General features: G+C 41.8%; 2 long non-coding RNA genes across 3 annotated transcripts; both read right to left on the bottom strand.

Moving 5' to 3' along the window:
* Positions 1-9,242: 9,242 nt before the first annotated feature.
* On the bottom strand, positions 9,243-12,151 carry LOC119328609. 2 transcript variants are annotated; one of them, XR_005159057.1, is made up of 4 exons: positions 12,077-12,151; positions 10,828-10,867; positions 9,881-9,957; positions 9,243-9,549 (listed from the first exon to the last, which is right to left on the bottom strand). It is a non-coding gene; the product is annotated as an uncharacterized LOC119328609 (long non-coding RNA). The 2 variants fall into 2 exon arrangements; XR_005159056.1 differs by having other exon boundaries at positions 9,243-9,957.
* Positions 12,152-12,185: 34 nt separating this feature from the next.
* On the bottom strand, positions 12,186-12,969 carry LOC119327455. Its single transcript, XR_005158515.1, has 3 exons — positions 12,773-12,969; positions 12,504-12,687; positions 12,186-12,291 (listed from the first exon to the last, which is right to left on the bottom strand). It is a non-coding gene; the product is annotated as an uncharacterized LOC119327455 (long non-coding RNA).
* Positions 12,970-15,867: the final 2,898 nt, after the last annotated feature.

The raw sequence follows: 15,867 nt of genomic DNA, 5'->3' as shown, positions 1-15,867 counted from the left end.
GATAATCGTTTATTATCCATGCTAGAATTGTATTGATAGGAAACTCAGATACATGTGTGGATACATAGACAACACCATGTCCCCAGTAAGCCTCTAGTTGACTAGCTCGTTGATCAATAGATGGTTACGGTTTCCTGACCATGGACATTGGATGTCGTTGATAACGGGATCACATCATTAGGAGAATGATGTGATGGACAAGACCCAATCCTAAGCCTAGCACAAGATCATGTAGTTCGTATGCTAAAGCTTTTCTAATGTCAAGTATCATTTCCTTAGACCATGAGATTGTGCAACTCCCGGATACCGTAGGAGTGCTTTGGGTGTGCCAAACGTCACAACGTAACTGGGTGGCTATAAAGGTACACTACGGGTATCTCTGAAAGTGTCTGTTGGGTTGGCACGAATCGAGATTGGGATTTTGTCACTCCGTGTAAACGGAGAGGTATCTCTGGGCCCACTCGGTAGGACATCATCATAATGTGCACAATGTGACCAAGGGGTTGATCGCGGGATGATGTGTTATGGAACGAGTAAAGAGACTTGCCGGTAACGAGATTGAACAAGGTATCGGTATACCGACGATCGAATCTCGGGCAAGTACCATACCGCTAGACAAAGAGAATTGTATATGGGATTGATTGAGTCCTTGACATCGTGGTTCGTCCGATGAGATCATCGTGGAACATGTGGGAGCCAACATGGGTATCCAGATCCCGCTGTTGGTTATTGACCGGAGAACGTCTCGGTCATGTCTGCATGTCTCCCGAACCCGTAGGGTCTACACACTTAAGGTTCGATGACGCTAGGGTTATAAAGGAAGCTTGTATGTGGTTACCGAATGTTGTTCGGAGTCCCGGATGAGATCCCGGACATCACGAGGAGTTCCGGAATGGTCCGGAGGTAAAGATTTATATATAGGAAGTCCTGTTTCGGCCATCGGGACAAGTTTCGGGGTCATCGGTATTGTACCGGGACCACCGGAAGGGTCCCGGGGGCCCACCGAGTGGGGCCACCTGCCCCGGGGGGGCACATGGGCTGTAGGGGGTGCGCCTTGGCCTACATGGGCCAAGGGCACCAGCCCCTAGAGGCCCATGCGCCAAGATATAGGAAAAAGGGGAGAGTCCTAAAGGGGGAAGGCACCTCCGAGGTGCCTTCGGGAGGATGGACTCCTCCCCCCTCTCTTAGCCGCACCCCTTCCTTGGAGGAAGGGGCAAGGCTGCGCCTCCCCCCTCTCCCCTACCCCTATATATAGTGGAGGGGAGGGAGGGCATCCATACCTGAGCCCTTGGCGCCTCCCTCCCTCCCGTGACACCTCCTCCTCTCCCGTAGGTGCTTGGCGAAGCCCTGCAGGATTGCCACGCTCCTCCATCACCACCACGCCGTTGTGCTGCTGCTGGATGGAGTCTTCCTCAACCTCTCCCTCTCTCCTTGCTGGATCAAGGCGTGGGAGACATCGTCGAGCTGTACGTGTGTTGAACGCGGAGGTGCCGTCCGTTCGGCACTAGGATCATCGGTGATCTGAATCACGACGAGTACGACTCCATCAACCCCGTTCACTTGAACGCTTCCGCTTAGCGATCTACAAGGGTATGTAGATGCACTCTCATTCTACTCGTTGCTGGTCTCTCCATAGATAGATCTTGGTGATACGTAGGAAATTTTTTGAATTTCTGCTACGTTCCCCAACACGCAAAGCCTTCGACTCGGTCATATGGGAATACATCCTCGACCTCCTTCGACGGAGGGGGTTTCCCCCCAAGTTTCGGGATTGGATTGCGGCTCTTCTTTGCACATCATCTTCTAGGATTCTGTTAAATGGGATGGCTGGCAACCCCATCAAGCATGGTAGGGGCCTTCGGCAGGGGGACCCCCTATCCCCGCTCCTTTTTGTCATTGCAATTGACACACTCCAACAACTACTAGAGCTGGCAACCCGAAAAGGACTACTCCACAAAATTCGTGGGAGAGGGATCATGGTGCGAACTTCACTCTATGCAGACGATGCGGTTGTTTTCATGGCTCCAATCAAAAAAGATATTGACAACCTCTCGGCCATTTTGCGCGGATTCGGGGAGGTCACCGGACTGTGCACCAACTTTCACAAGAGCTCGGTTGTGCCCATTCGATGCAATCACCTAAACCTGGAGCACATTCTGCAAGGATTGCCAGCTAACAGGGCGTCCTTCCCCATAAGATACTTGGGTCTTCCATTGTCCGTCTGGCAGCTTAACAAGGTGGATTTGCAATTTTTTGAGGACAAAATTGCGGCCAAGTTGGTGACATACGAGGGGCAAAACATCACCATCATTGGACAAACGACCCTTGTTAAGTCTGTCGCCACCTCGCAAGCGGTCTATTTCATCACATCTTTGGTCATACCGCCGGGCATTCTTCACAATATCAACAAACTGGAGCGAGAGCAAGAAAGTGGACCGCATCTTTTCTTCAAGTGTCGCTTCACTATTGGGCTATGGAACTTGGTCATTGCAAAATTTGGGCTTCATCATATGGACACCTCTATGTGGCATCTTGAGAGTTCGGTCAAGGAATGGTGGACAAATAGGACTGGCGCCAGAGTCCCCAACAGGAAGGCCATGGCCTCTCTAACCATGCTCGTGTCATGGACCATTTGGAACGAGCAGAATAACCATTACTCACACTCTAACCATGCTCCACCACCAATCTTGCTAAACAACATCATCTGCGAGGCAAACCTTTGGATCACCGCCGGAGCAAAAAAATTAGGGAACATTATTTTGTGTGAGTAATCTTCCATGCCGTGTAAAAGTGTGCCCTTGTAGCAAACTCTATCCTCTTCTTATTTAAGAGATGAGGCAAATCTTTTGCCTCCGTTTCAAAAAAAAAAACAAGTGATCAGCCTATTTTAGTTTTATCTAAAGCAACAGGAAAGGAAGCTGCCCTGCTCTTGCCCTGCGTCCACTTTAATCTGTTCTCCTTTTAATTTTTCATATACTCTTCTGAAACACTAAACATGCCTTGAGAAACACGAGGACGACATGCGGAAATGGAATGAAAACGGAGAGAGGAAACTTGGTGCTTCCGCCAAAACCAGGTGTCTTACACAGCGCATGCCAGAATTCAAACTCACACCTACCCAACACGAAAAACCACGCGTCACATGAAGCTTTGCGCCTCTCCAGGGATAGAGAGACGACAACTAAAAAAAGGGATAGACAGATTAAGAAGTGCAGGTTCATTTCTCTTGTCTTTTCACTCTCTTGTGTCGAGCCACTGCTTTCCTCTGACCTTCCTCCGAACTTCCCTGTTTTTTCTTTCTTTTTCTGCTTTTCTCAGGCTCTACAATCTGCAGATTCTTTTGGACCCGTTTCTATTTCTTCTCTACCGGCTTTGTCGATTTTCATCCAGCATTTATCTTTATTTAGTTTCTTTATTGTTATTATTATTACTATTATTATTACCCTTCTTTACTTTTCCCACAAAAATTAAAATGGTCACAATGTCTAGAAAATTATTAAAGGCATGAAATTTTTCAACGACACAAAATATTTAATAAAGTTACATTATTTCTTTGAAAAATTCATGTCATTTATAATAAATATTAAATATTTTATAAACATCAGTGTATTTTTAAAAATAGCTCATGTAGTTACAAAAAGTGTTGACCTACTTTAAAAAATGTTCATTCATTTTTAATACCAATGAACATTTTTAATACAACATAAAAAGCAATACACATAAAAATCTAATACATGGTGAACATTCGTTAATACATGATCAATGTATTTTAAATAAATAATGAACATTTCAAATAAATTGTAAACAAATATAGGGGCAAATAAATTTTAAAACGACATGTACATTTTAGTTAATTGTAAAAATAATTACAAGGCGACTATTTTTTTATAGAAGATGAACTTTTTTTAAAACACAATAAAAATTTTAAATAAACATTAAAAGTGGCCTAATACAATCCAAACGTTTTTCTAATAGATGTTATTTATTTTACAGAACAAATATTTTTCAGTCACGACACCTTTTTTGGTACACGGCAAATAGTTTTAAATGCCCATACTATTTTATGAAACTATTTTGCTGTACACATAAAGCATTCTATTAGACAAGAAACATTTCTGAAAAATCACAATGAACATTTTCAATATACACTTAAATAATTGGCAAGCCACTTTTTGAAACACGATGAATGTTTGTTGATGCATGGTGGGAAAAAGAACCAAAAGAAAAACAAATAAGGAAAAAAAAGAAAAGGGAACACAATACAAAGAAGAATAAAATAAAAACTAAAAGAAAACCAATAACAAAAGGTAGACAAAAGGAAAGAGAAAACCGTAGGAGAAGAAATAAGAAACAGGAAGAATAAATAAATTAAAAACCGAACTAGAAAACTTCAAGATAAACCGACCTGCAAGTAGGTGGTTATTGAGCTGCTCTTTCTTAGGCGGCCTTCTAACTCTATCTTCAAATTTTCACGCATTTTTGCAGCATTGCCACCTCCTATTTTGACAGAGGGATCGTGACCGGCTTGTCCTCATGATGGCGATCACTATTGTCGCGCCCCGGGGCTCCTGAGATTCCAGCCACTTAGTGATCATTTTTTTCTTTTTTCTAGGCATGTTTGTCCTGATGCCGCCAACAGACTCTTAATATTTTCTTTGATGCACTTGTACTTGTTGTATGGATGTGATAGTTGTTTATTTATAATAAAGCGGAGTGAAAGCCTATTTTGAGAGACACCGAACAGGGTGAGTGCTACCAATTTTTCTATCATGTAATTAGTTAAACAATTTGCATATCTATTTTACTCACGCTCACCCTTGATAATCATGCACCACGCAGGAAAATGGCCTTGATAATCACGCGGAGTCCGGTCCCCTAAGCCAGCTAACTTCATTCAACGCAATTGCACTCTTTATTTAGACAAAAAAAAATGCACTCTTGTCGTTTTTTGTCTGTGTATACGTGAATATTGGCCCGTTTCCAAAGTCACGTTCTAAAAAAAGTGTTCTTAATTATTTATTTGTTTATTTTTGTCTATGCAAAGGCACAGGTCAACGGAAATCTCACAACTACAGGAGGAAAACTGCACGCACTAAGCTACATTATCCTCTCCATTTCAAACTACGTACCCAAGCTAAAAAAAAGGTAGGTGTAACCATATATGGGTGTAGGCGTAGAATGCTTCAACACGAGTACTAGCAGACATCACGATGAGAGGGAGAAACTGGAGACAGTTCGCCAGAAAGTTGACGAGACCCGATCTAGGCACACGTAAGAAACGGGCAGTCAATCGATCATGCTTCAGTGCACTGCACATGCATCATGCTAGAACATTTCTACGCGTAGGTCATGTTAGTTTGGTCATGGTGTTCTACATGCGAGTTCACATTCAAATCTCTTGCCTTTAATTTTTTTTTTCCATTCAATCCTATCCATTTTAACGTGTAATGGATAAAATCTTCAGAAGAAACAACCAGCATAAATTTTACAAGTACTCAACACTCATAAACAACCAGCTGACCAAACATCTCATTTCACCCGCATATTGCAATGTCGGCAAATTTAATTTTTGCTGTTTTAATATATACATACAGCGGTGATCCAGCAAGTTGCAGTTCTAGTACCACTTGTACTATGTTGGAACGACCCACACTTGTACTATGTTTAAACCAGCTAAGCTAGGACGCCTCCTGTGCGTTTGCACTTAGGCCTTGGCTCTTCACTAACTAACACGTGTCCTCATTTATGCTTTACTTCTCATATTTTGACATGGTTCGTGATTTTTATGAACACCATACAGACACGCTCATATATACGCACATACACTTATTCCTATGAACACATGCACACACATTCTACTTCTGTGAGCACATCCAAGAAACTAGGACGACACATTATCTTGATATTGACGAAGTCGGCACAGACGCCTTCGTCGACGGGAACGCTTTCTCCCATTAAACGCACATCGCTGAAAGGCCTAAAATAAATCCAGCAAAATACGAGCACCGGTTGCAAGTCGAGGACTTGAACCCTGGTGGGCTGAGGATATCATTGTCTTCATAATCATCCAATCATTGGTTGGTTAGCGGTTCACTTCCGGTTTTATATTGTGTTTAGACTAGACTAGATGATTCTCATGGACTCTAGAAACTGCGCGGTCCCACCCCACCGCTTTATCCTCTAGCCTCGGTCTGGCGCAGCCATGTCTCTTTCTCTTCTTATTCCTCCTGGTTCGGATCCACCCTCCCAACACATCAAAATGTCAACTCTCTCGTGACCGTCGAACGAGGCCCCTCCTTCCCACTAGCAAAAGAGCATCGTATGCCTCCGATCTCGCCCACTCCACTGCACCTCCCCGGCTGGCTATTGGAGCCAGCGGCCACCGACATGAATTTCTTGCAATGGGATGCGTAGCAGCATGGCACCCTCGCACCTGACCTCACCATCACGCTCTCTCTACCAATGCCTCTCCCCACTTGCTGCAGGAGCCAGCGCCAGAAACATAGCAGCCTCACCGTCCTCAGTACCAGGCACTCCTCCGTCGACCCACGCCGATCTCGCCTACCGCTCCACCGCACCTTGGCCGTCTCCCTAACTCCCCCACTCTAGCACCTTGCCTCAGTCCCCTCCACCTTGCTGACCGCCTCCACTACATCACGACGGTCGCGTCCCCAACTTCATCTCCGGTAACCTCTTGCTCTTATTCGACCCCATTTGATTTTTTTGCTCGCTGCGACATGTGGCCCTACTTCTAATGTGTTTTGGTGCATGCAATGTTTGGCCAGTTTCGGTGGCTACAAATTTCAGATTTTGTAAGATATACATTTAAATACGCTGCTTTCCTAAGAAAGAAGGCGTGAACACATATTGAATGTAGTTTATAGTTAGCAAACATAGTCATAATACTTTTGTCATCTTAAAAAGGTTGTCAAATATTGTGCCAATGGAGGTCCCTAAACAAATTTTGGTAGTATTGCTTATGACATCGGTAAATTGTGTCATCATTATATTTTATTAATGCTTCTACCTGTTCAAAGGCATTGCAGCTATACATTTGATTGGTAATAGCAACCTTTGTTGAAAGACATAAAGAACTCAAAAACAACTTCCCATTTTTTTTCAAGCACGTGTTTACATTGCCATACGATGTTCATCTCTTTCTAATATCAAGTACGAGGTGAGGATATTCATTTATGTGCACACTCTGGTTACTATGTGATAAGGTTGAGTATTCTGGTCTACATGTTAGCTCGCACCTCCTACAAAATGAAGACTCAAATATATGTAGTTGATGGTTTTGCTTCTATTTATTTTTATAGCTCAAACAAAATAAAAATGTGTAGATTATTAGCTTATATATGTTGAGCAAGTCATTTATAGAATTATGCTATTATTTCATCTTTCTAATTTATTTTCCAATTTTTTGGAACAACCATCTTATGCTTTTGTTTGTGTCTAATGTCATTGTGTTTTTATTATATTGATGTTCAGGAAAAATCCCATCAGACTTTGCTCAACTTGAAGTTAACATGCAAGTAACTAACCATCCCTTGCTTAATTAGTTTTGTTTTCTAATTCTTTTGAGAATGCATAAATTTTTCAATGTAGAATCACATTGCTTGCGAAAATTGATCGGGAACTCAAAACTATTTAGATTACTCATATCATGGATAAATTTAAAGATTTAAGTTGTGTTTTTTTCTTTTTTGCCTTTGTTTGATTATCATAAGAAAAGAAGGAATCCTATGATTCTTTATAGACATATATGAGCGCAGAATCCTGTGAATTCCTTTCAAATTGGTCACTTAGTTTGGAACTATAACATACATGATGGACATTAACCATTGCACTAACTATATTTTTACCTTGCTCTATGTCATATGCCGACGCATTGGTTTACCGGGTGTTTGATTAATTAGTATCTACATCTTGACTCTGAACCCCAGTTTCAGTCACACAATTTGTCACGCGGAAGGGACAGAAAAACACATCTTGTAACATAGAAAAAAGAACACATGGCACTACTACTACGAGGTATGCGAGGTTAGTGAAGGGTAATACTCGCATCTTTTTAATTGTTGACCAGGTAAGCACAAATTTGAGTCAAATCAGAAACTCTTTTGGCGCATCAACTTTTCCAACTTCAGCTACTTTGTGGATTTTTTTTTTTGAAGGATCTGGTAGAATAAGGATTGTGATGAATATGCAAGCTCCATTTCATTCTCGTATACAACAAAGCAATCCTTTATAATATGTAACCGGTGAAGCTTTGACTATTTGAGTCTATACACCATGTAGTAAAGTTATTGTATACTTGGCCATATGCTATACTTCAAATGCATGTAAGACTCATGATCTCATCTTCTGGACGCAGAAATTCAAATAAAGGAAGGTGCACAATCTCATGGTGTGAACATAATGTCATGTTCTGTACAAAGAGTTCATCGATGATTGGTAGCTTTACTGATTGTCAGTGGCGGAGGTACAACAGAAAACCTGGGTGGGATAGTACAAAGAAAGCCAACTATTTTTACCAGCATGGCCCAATTTACCCATCAATCTTCATTCTGTTTGCTACAGGATGGGCGGGCCATAGCCTATTTTGCTAACATGTAGGGCTGCCTGTGTTGATTGTTGTCATGTTAACTAATCTCCATATCAAATGAATGCTGAAAATATGACAAATACATGGCATGTCGGCTTTAGTTGAGGTTAGTGAATTATTTTTGCATTATCTTATGTATATTCAAAGCCTTCGGCTCCCTTACTTACTACACTGAGTAATTATATTTGCTTCTGCAGAATAAATAAAATGTGTCTTCAGTATGCTAAGCCTGATGAAATTCACATGTTCATTGTGTTGTTGAAGGTGCATTACGAAGGGGAATGAGCGATAGATAACATTTAACTTATTGGCATCTATGATAATTTTAGAGTTCTGCATCATGAGCGAAGTGGAGAAGTAGAAAGGAGCAATCACTGGAGCATAATATACACTACCGGCTATCAAGCTAGATTCATGTTCGGAAACAAGATGCCTAAAAATCGGTTACAAAATCTGGTTATTTTCACTTTATCAAGTGTATAACCTTTTAGGCCAATGTTCACTTCATTGTATTCCTCCGTTCATCTTTCTATATACTAGTAATCGTGTACGTGCAAATGCACGTATTAATGAGTACACATAATTTTCCAGTGAGATAAAATAGTACAATACTATCAAGCCTTTAGTTCCCTGTTTCTTGCTCCGAAGGTTTTTTCTCGTTACAAGATCCCATCAAATACAAAAGATACTAATAGACAAGCCTTTGGCTGTCGGACGAAATTGCGCAGCTAAAAGTAATATATATATGTAGTAGAAACAATATATTGATAGAAACCATAACTGAATTATTTCAAGTGTTTATATATAATGGTCTATCAGCATTAACCTTTGGCTATCAGCATTTTTTTACAAATTAATCAATGTTCTATATAATGGTCTTCGTTTCACAGGAAATGCTAACTTGTGATAATGTTCTCCACTGCATCTTCTTTTCAGCTCGAATCCTTTGTATCCGAATAATGTACAGAGAAACAAATCACACTTAACATGGATCGGTGATGGTAAAGCTATGCAATGGTAGAAAGAAATATCACTTCACTCTTCAGTTTCATCCATACGGTAAGCGTAGCCAGTTTATTTCCCTTATCATAGACTCATTTTGGCTTATATGCAACGATCTAATCACAAATCTAAAACCTGAGAGGCCTTACTGATAGATCGTAAGAAGCTCAATCGAAACGTGGAAATTACAAATATCATAGAAAACTGTTTTTGAGCAGAAAAAATTCATACTAATTTAGAAGATAATTTAGAAGATGCAAGCAGGTCACATACCAGGCCAGTGACTGTAGACAACCTCCCAGGCTTCTTGGCCTATCTGTTTTCCTCACAAGATCCACATAATCACTTCACTGAACCAAGAAATGGGATCATTTATTGATAGTTAAACATGATTTCCTGATCATCAGCTCACTTGTTAGGTTAAAAATATATATAAAGATGGTTATTAGATCAGCATGCCTTGTTTCTTGCAATATTGGTGGCAGATGGAGGCTGATACTTGTGATGTGCAGTTAAATGATTTAATCATTTAAGGGAGATTTGATTTGATGCCTCTGACTGACTATATCAGGCAATGGATACTGAATAATCGCATCATACTTTGAGATAGCAGTAAGGTTAATACTTTAGCTTATTTACCAAATTACATTACTTGCAAAATATTTACCTATCTACAACAGGAAATTGTATATGTATCAGTATTGATGGAGCTAACATTAAACAGTATAATCAACATGTCTAGCTCAGAGCCCTCTTCCTATCATTCCATGATATACATGCTTTTATCCTGAAGTTTGCATCTACTTCGCTATGTCTATTCAGATCAACTTAAGGTTCTAGGAATAATCAATAGTAAAGTTGGCGGTGTAGAAAAACCAGGATCATATGTATACGTTCAATTTCAGACCACAACATGGCCTACAAGGAGGGAATTAGCTAGGCAACGGAAGAAGCCTGAAAGGTAATCTTGATTAATTCTAAAATAGCAAACCATGATGGATGCCGGTGAGCTGCCTAAACGAACGTAAACATTGTTCATCACAAAAATTCAGAAATTTGTCATTCACTAATGGAGCACACACATGCCAGGGATGTTAAAGAAATGGGGAACATCGTACATCATTAGAAATATTCATGCAATATTGAGAAGCTCAATTATTAAATGGTGCAAACAAAGTAAGCATAATCTCAAGTAAATATGAATATGTGACGAAAAGGACCTTAGATGCTGCAGATGTTGATGAGTGGCAATATTTGTACCTGTAGAAATAAAGTATGCGTAGTTAGGGAGGAAGAGGAAACTGAATTTGTTTTCATTCTGTCAAAATTATATATTTCAAAATGTCATTCAGTTTTGCCGCATATGGTTTTTATGTAAACTTTTGAATGTTGAAACATATGTTTCATGAATCTTGAAACATATTAGCTTGCACAATTTTTTTAAAAAAACTACTACATTATTTTCCCGTATAAAATTTGAGAAAGTGATAGCAGCAGACTGGTTAAGAGTAGAGGCTTCAGAAGATGTTGCAGAGGTGTGGAAGAAGGTAATACTCAAAAATAGAATTTTTTAGGTCAATTCAAGTTGCATCTCTAACTGGAGATGAAAGGTTTAATGTCATGAGTGTACCAAGCAGAGAGCATCTATTTTGCAAGCAGAGAGGCTGCAGGGTGCCTTTTATGCATTCAACAGAAGGACTAAGTAGATGCATCCTTTTTCACCTCCTATATTCACCATCCGCCTCTCCCATTTCCTCTCTCCACTGCCTCCTCTCAACCCATCCCGGTAAGCCCCACCTTCGCCTCGTCGATGCATACGGCCTTTGCATCACAGTGCGCAAACCTTCATGATCTAAATAGATCTACCTTTCATGTCAATATATAATGCTTGCTCACAGCCCATGACTCAATCTCTTGAAACAACAAAACACGTGGGTTTTAAAAAAATAAAATTAAAACTACAATGTGCTATTTTTTAACTCAAACTACAATGTGCAGATTATATATTTAGATTATTTAGATTATATATTTGAGTAGTTGTGACAAAACAAAACATCGCTGCCGATACTATTGTGGATAACCCAATATAGCAAAACTTTGGCCTCCTTTCCTGTAGTTAGGCAACTTCAGGAGCATAGCAACACAATGGGATGGGAAGGTAAGCAACAAAACTTCAAATGTATGAGTTGCTTGGACTACAAATTTCTGAAATCCTCACTAATTAAATATGTCCTCATAAATTGTAACCCTTTTGGCGCTGAGTGTGGCATTGGCGTTGGATCATGATAATTCACATACGGCAATTGTTCCAGAATAATTGTTCCTGCTGTGTGGTAGAATCATGTATGTATGCACTAAAATAATCATAACCAGAAGGATCATGTATGTATCAGATTATCTTGTGTGGAAAGAACAGAACCACAAGCATGTTGTTCAAACAATGCACACTTGAATGTAAAGAAAACTTACTGGCTCAGATGAGATCGGCGGCGGCAGAGGAGGAGCAGAGGAAGGCGGGCGGCGGAGAATAGGATCGGCGTGCGGAGGGCGAGGATGTGCGGAGGGCGACGATGTACAGACTGAAGCGAAAAATGATGCAGATGAAGGAAAGATTCACCAGGTTGAACAAGCCTTGGAGTGGTCAGTACAAAACTGAAGCCTGACGATTGCTATGTCTCTAGCCTCTACAATTTCCATAAATAGAACACAAAGTTGAGAAGATGTTGGTACAGAAGCAAAAACACAGAGTTGAGACGAGCAAACAGTGTTGTGTGACACGCATCCAAGCAAGCATGCATCTAAAAATTTCAGTTTTCTCACACCCACCTAGTACTAATAATAAATTAATTGAAGTTGTATGTAGATTCGCAGGAATCCCTCCGTGATGTGACCTGACCTGCATGAACTGAGCTGAGCAGATGGATAGATTCAGTCAAGCAATTCTGGACTCGTCCTCTCCTCTGTTGTCCCGAGAGCAGAGCAGATGGATAGATTCAGTCTAGCAATTCTGGACTTGTCCTCTCCTATGTTGTCTGTGTCTCAAGAGCAGCCATCGGTGTAGGTGCTGCACCTGCGTGCATCTGCATCAGGGAGGGAGGGTGTGAGTGAGGGGAGCCGCCAAATCCAAAACAATCAAGAGTCCAGTTGGGAGAGGAGAAGAGGGACCTTGACGACATCCAGGCATTCCATGGCGGCTGCGGCGACTCCATGGCCATGGGAAAGAGGCGCACGGACCTGGCCTTCCGTGGCTGCATGCCGGGGCGAGGTGGATTGGATCCGGCTGGGAGCAGAGGAGAGAAGGCGTCCCATCCCAAGAGAAGAGGAGAGAGACTCGCTCCGGCGGAGTGGCGGAGTGGCGGAGGCCAAGCTGCGGCGGGGCGGCTTCGGCGGCAGGGGAGGCTCCCGGCGAGCCGCGGCGGGAGCGGGGCGGGCTCCCGCGGTCGGGGAGGCTCCCGGCGACCCGCGGCCGCTTCCCGTGGCTCCGGCGGCGCGAGGAGGCGGTGAAGGGCGCGGCTGCGGGAGGCGAACGGCGCGGCTGCGGGAGGAGGAGGAGGAGGTCGTGCGGGCGGGCGGTTTACTTTCTTTTTTACTGCGGGGCATAATAGCGATCGCACTGTGGCTTGTTGCGTGGTTGATAGCGTTAAACACAAAATGATTAAGGGCCATTAGATTTTGATGATGAATGGATGTGATTGTTTGGATCTGCCCCTCTCTTCTTTTTATAGTGGTAGTAGATGACAACAAATTCTGTAGTCGGCACAATAATTTGCACTTTTTTTGATAGTTCGTATAATCTTCTCAAGCTGCTTTAGTAAAATTAAACAACAAAATGTAAACATGAGCAACCAACAAATTAAGATGCAATTTAGCTAACAACGGACTCATACTCAGGCGCGGCGTGCAGCCGTGCCTTACGCCTGCTAGTGAGTACACGCCACGCCTTCCGTGTGCTAGCGAGTATTACTCCAGGAAAGCATCAACATGTTTCTGTCCATACACATTCTGGGAAAGCATCGATCAACATGTTAAAAGAACTTGGTAAAAGTTACAGTAACTCTCAGGCCAGCTGCGGACAAGTCTCAGCTTCTTCTGCGCATTTCTTAATCTCCCGTATTATTCAACTCTTGCTGGCAGATTCGACTACAATATAACAGCAGTGGCGCAGAGGCTCACACTTGTTCGCTGGTCTTTGATCTCCCGTTATGGAAATATCCTTAGCCGCACCAAGGACCAGAACTGATCAACGACTAGTCCTCACACGTGCCGCTCGCTGCAGCGTAATTACCAGACGGCTACGAGCTACGCTCCCTCGCCTCGGTGTCGCCTACGAGCGTCTCACTCTCACCAACGACTATGAAGAAGAAAATAAGGAGCGTTGTGGACGATTTTGTGGCCAAACTCCGATAGTTCAGAGGCCTACCAACAACGGGAGTGATATTATCTCCCGCCCGCCAACATGCAAGCATTGCATGCATGCACGCATGAGCCCGTTTTTCCAAGTTCAACTCAAACAGCTGACAGGCACGTACACCAATTTGTAGTACTTAAGAGAATGAACCCTTTGATCGCTGAATGAATTGACGGGTGCGTCTGTGGAGCATGACTGCGTGATCACTGTCATGGTTGTTGTGCAGCAAACGTGGTCGAGATTTGCAGTAGTATTTGATTTGACAAATGTAGATTGACCCGGTCCGAGCATGGCCGATCGAGACGTCGCTGTGTGTGTTTTTCCCTACGCACGAACGGTTCCAGGAAGGAAGTCCTCGGCCTATTTTACAGCAGCAGGAAGCTGCCCTGCTCTTGCCCACCGGACTCCACTTTGTTCACCTTTAAATTTCCACTCTTCTGAGATGAAACTCCAAGCAGCTAGCCACTTGGTGCGGACCCCTGTGAAACATGAAGACGGCGTGCAAAAATGGAAGGAAAAATAGGAAGAGGAAACTTGGTGCCTCCGTTGCATGCATGAAGCTTCACGCCTTGTGGTGCCGGATAGATAGACTTTTGTTGTGCAACCAGTGAAGGGAATGCCATAGCATATTATAAGATGTATGAAAAAATATGGGGAAAAAATCTAGCAAATTAAAGCAACATCAATGTATGTCTTCACAAACTTTCATATCAAAATTCGAAACATTGCTAAAGATACAAAAAAGACTAAATTAAAATCTTTGTGATATTAGGCCAAATCTAAAGCCCAACTTATGTTATATACTATTCAGTGTCGGATTTGTCATTTTTGTTTTCTGAGCAATGTATTGCATGTTAATTAAAATTTTGTGACAACATACATTGATGTTGTGTAAAAGGAGCAAAACACTTGTAAAAAATAAATGAGCATTGTTTAACAAAAAATTGTTCAATCCATTTATTAAAGTTGTTCATAAAAATTTAAAACATTCATTCATGTTTTAAATGTTCATGTAACAAAAAGCGTCCATCTAATTTTAAAAAGTGTTCACACATTTTCCTAAAATGCGTGGGTTATTTTTCAAATATATTTTGATTCGAAAAGAATGTGGAAAAACAAAAAAAAAACCTACTAAAGACTGAAAGAAACAAAAAATACCGCTGGAAATCAAAGGCAGTAATAATAGAATCCGCGACCAAACTGAGCCGGTGCACCGAACCGATGCTTGTGTGTTCGGCCACCAAACTGATGCAGTGAGCACTCAACGGGGGAACTCGAGTTTTGTCTCGAATTTTGAGTTGTTTTCTCCGATTTGGTTTTCATGCCACAGCTCGGTTTGTCTGGTTTTATTCTCTAGTACTGGCTTTTTGGTTTTGTTGTTCTTCCTGTTTTGGCCTTTTTTTTTCAATTTTTCCCTTCGATTTCTTGTCTTTTTTTCTTCTTTTACTGTTTCAATAATGCATGAGTAATTTTTAAGAAGTCTGAACGCCTTCTCAAAATGCACATACTCCTTTAGGAATTACATGAACATGTCCAATTATATGAACATTCTTACAATACACGATCAACAATTTGTAAACATTTTACAATTGTACTATAAACCTCTTCGCATTTCTCTCTCCTCACCCATGTTGAGAGTCTCAAGTGGCTTCATCGGCTGAAAGAGGACGAGAGAAGTGGGTGTACTATGGATAGGAGTGTGAAGTGTAGTTTTAGGCTAGGTCCATGGTGAGGTTTGGTGTCATGTCGTAGCCTCGTATTATGTCACAACGGAGTTGAGCTTCGATGCCGGGGAGTGGAATCGTATAGCAGTGGAGTCCATCCTCTCGATGTAGATGGTAGCAAGCAAAGG

Source organism: Triticum dicoccoides, chromosome 7A (genome assembly GCF_002162155.2).
Source record: "Triticum dicoccoides isolate Atlit2015 ecotype Zavitan chromosome 7A, WEW_v2.0, whole genome shotgun sequence".
In the NCBI taxonomy this organism is placed as follows: Eukaryota; Viridiplantae; Streptophyta; class Magnoliopsida; order Poales; family Poaceae; genus Triticum; species Triticum dicoccoides.
Note: the sequence above shows the minus strand (reverse complement) of the source record. Positions and strands in the feature narration are given on the sequence as shown.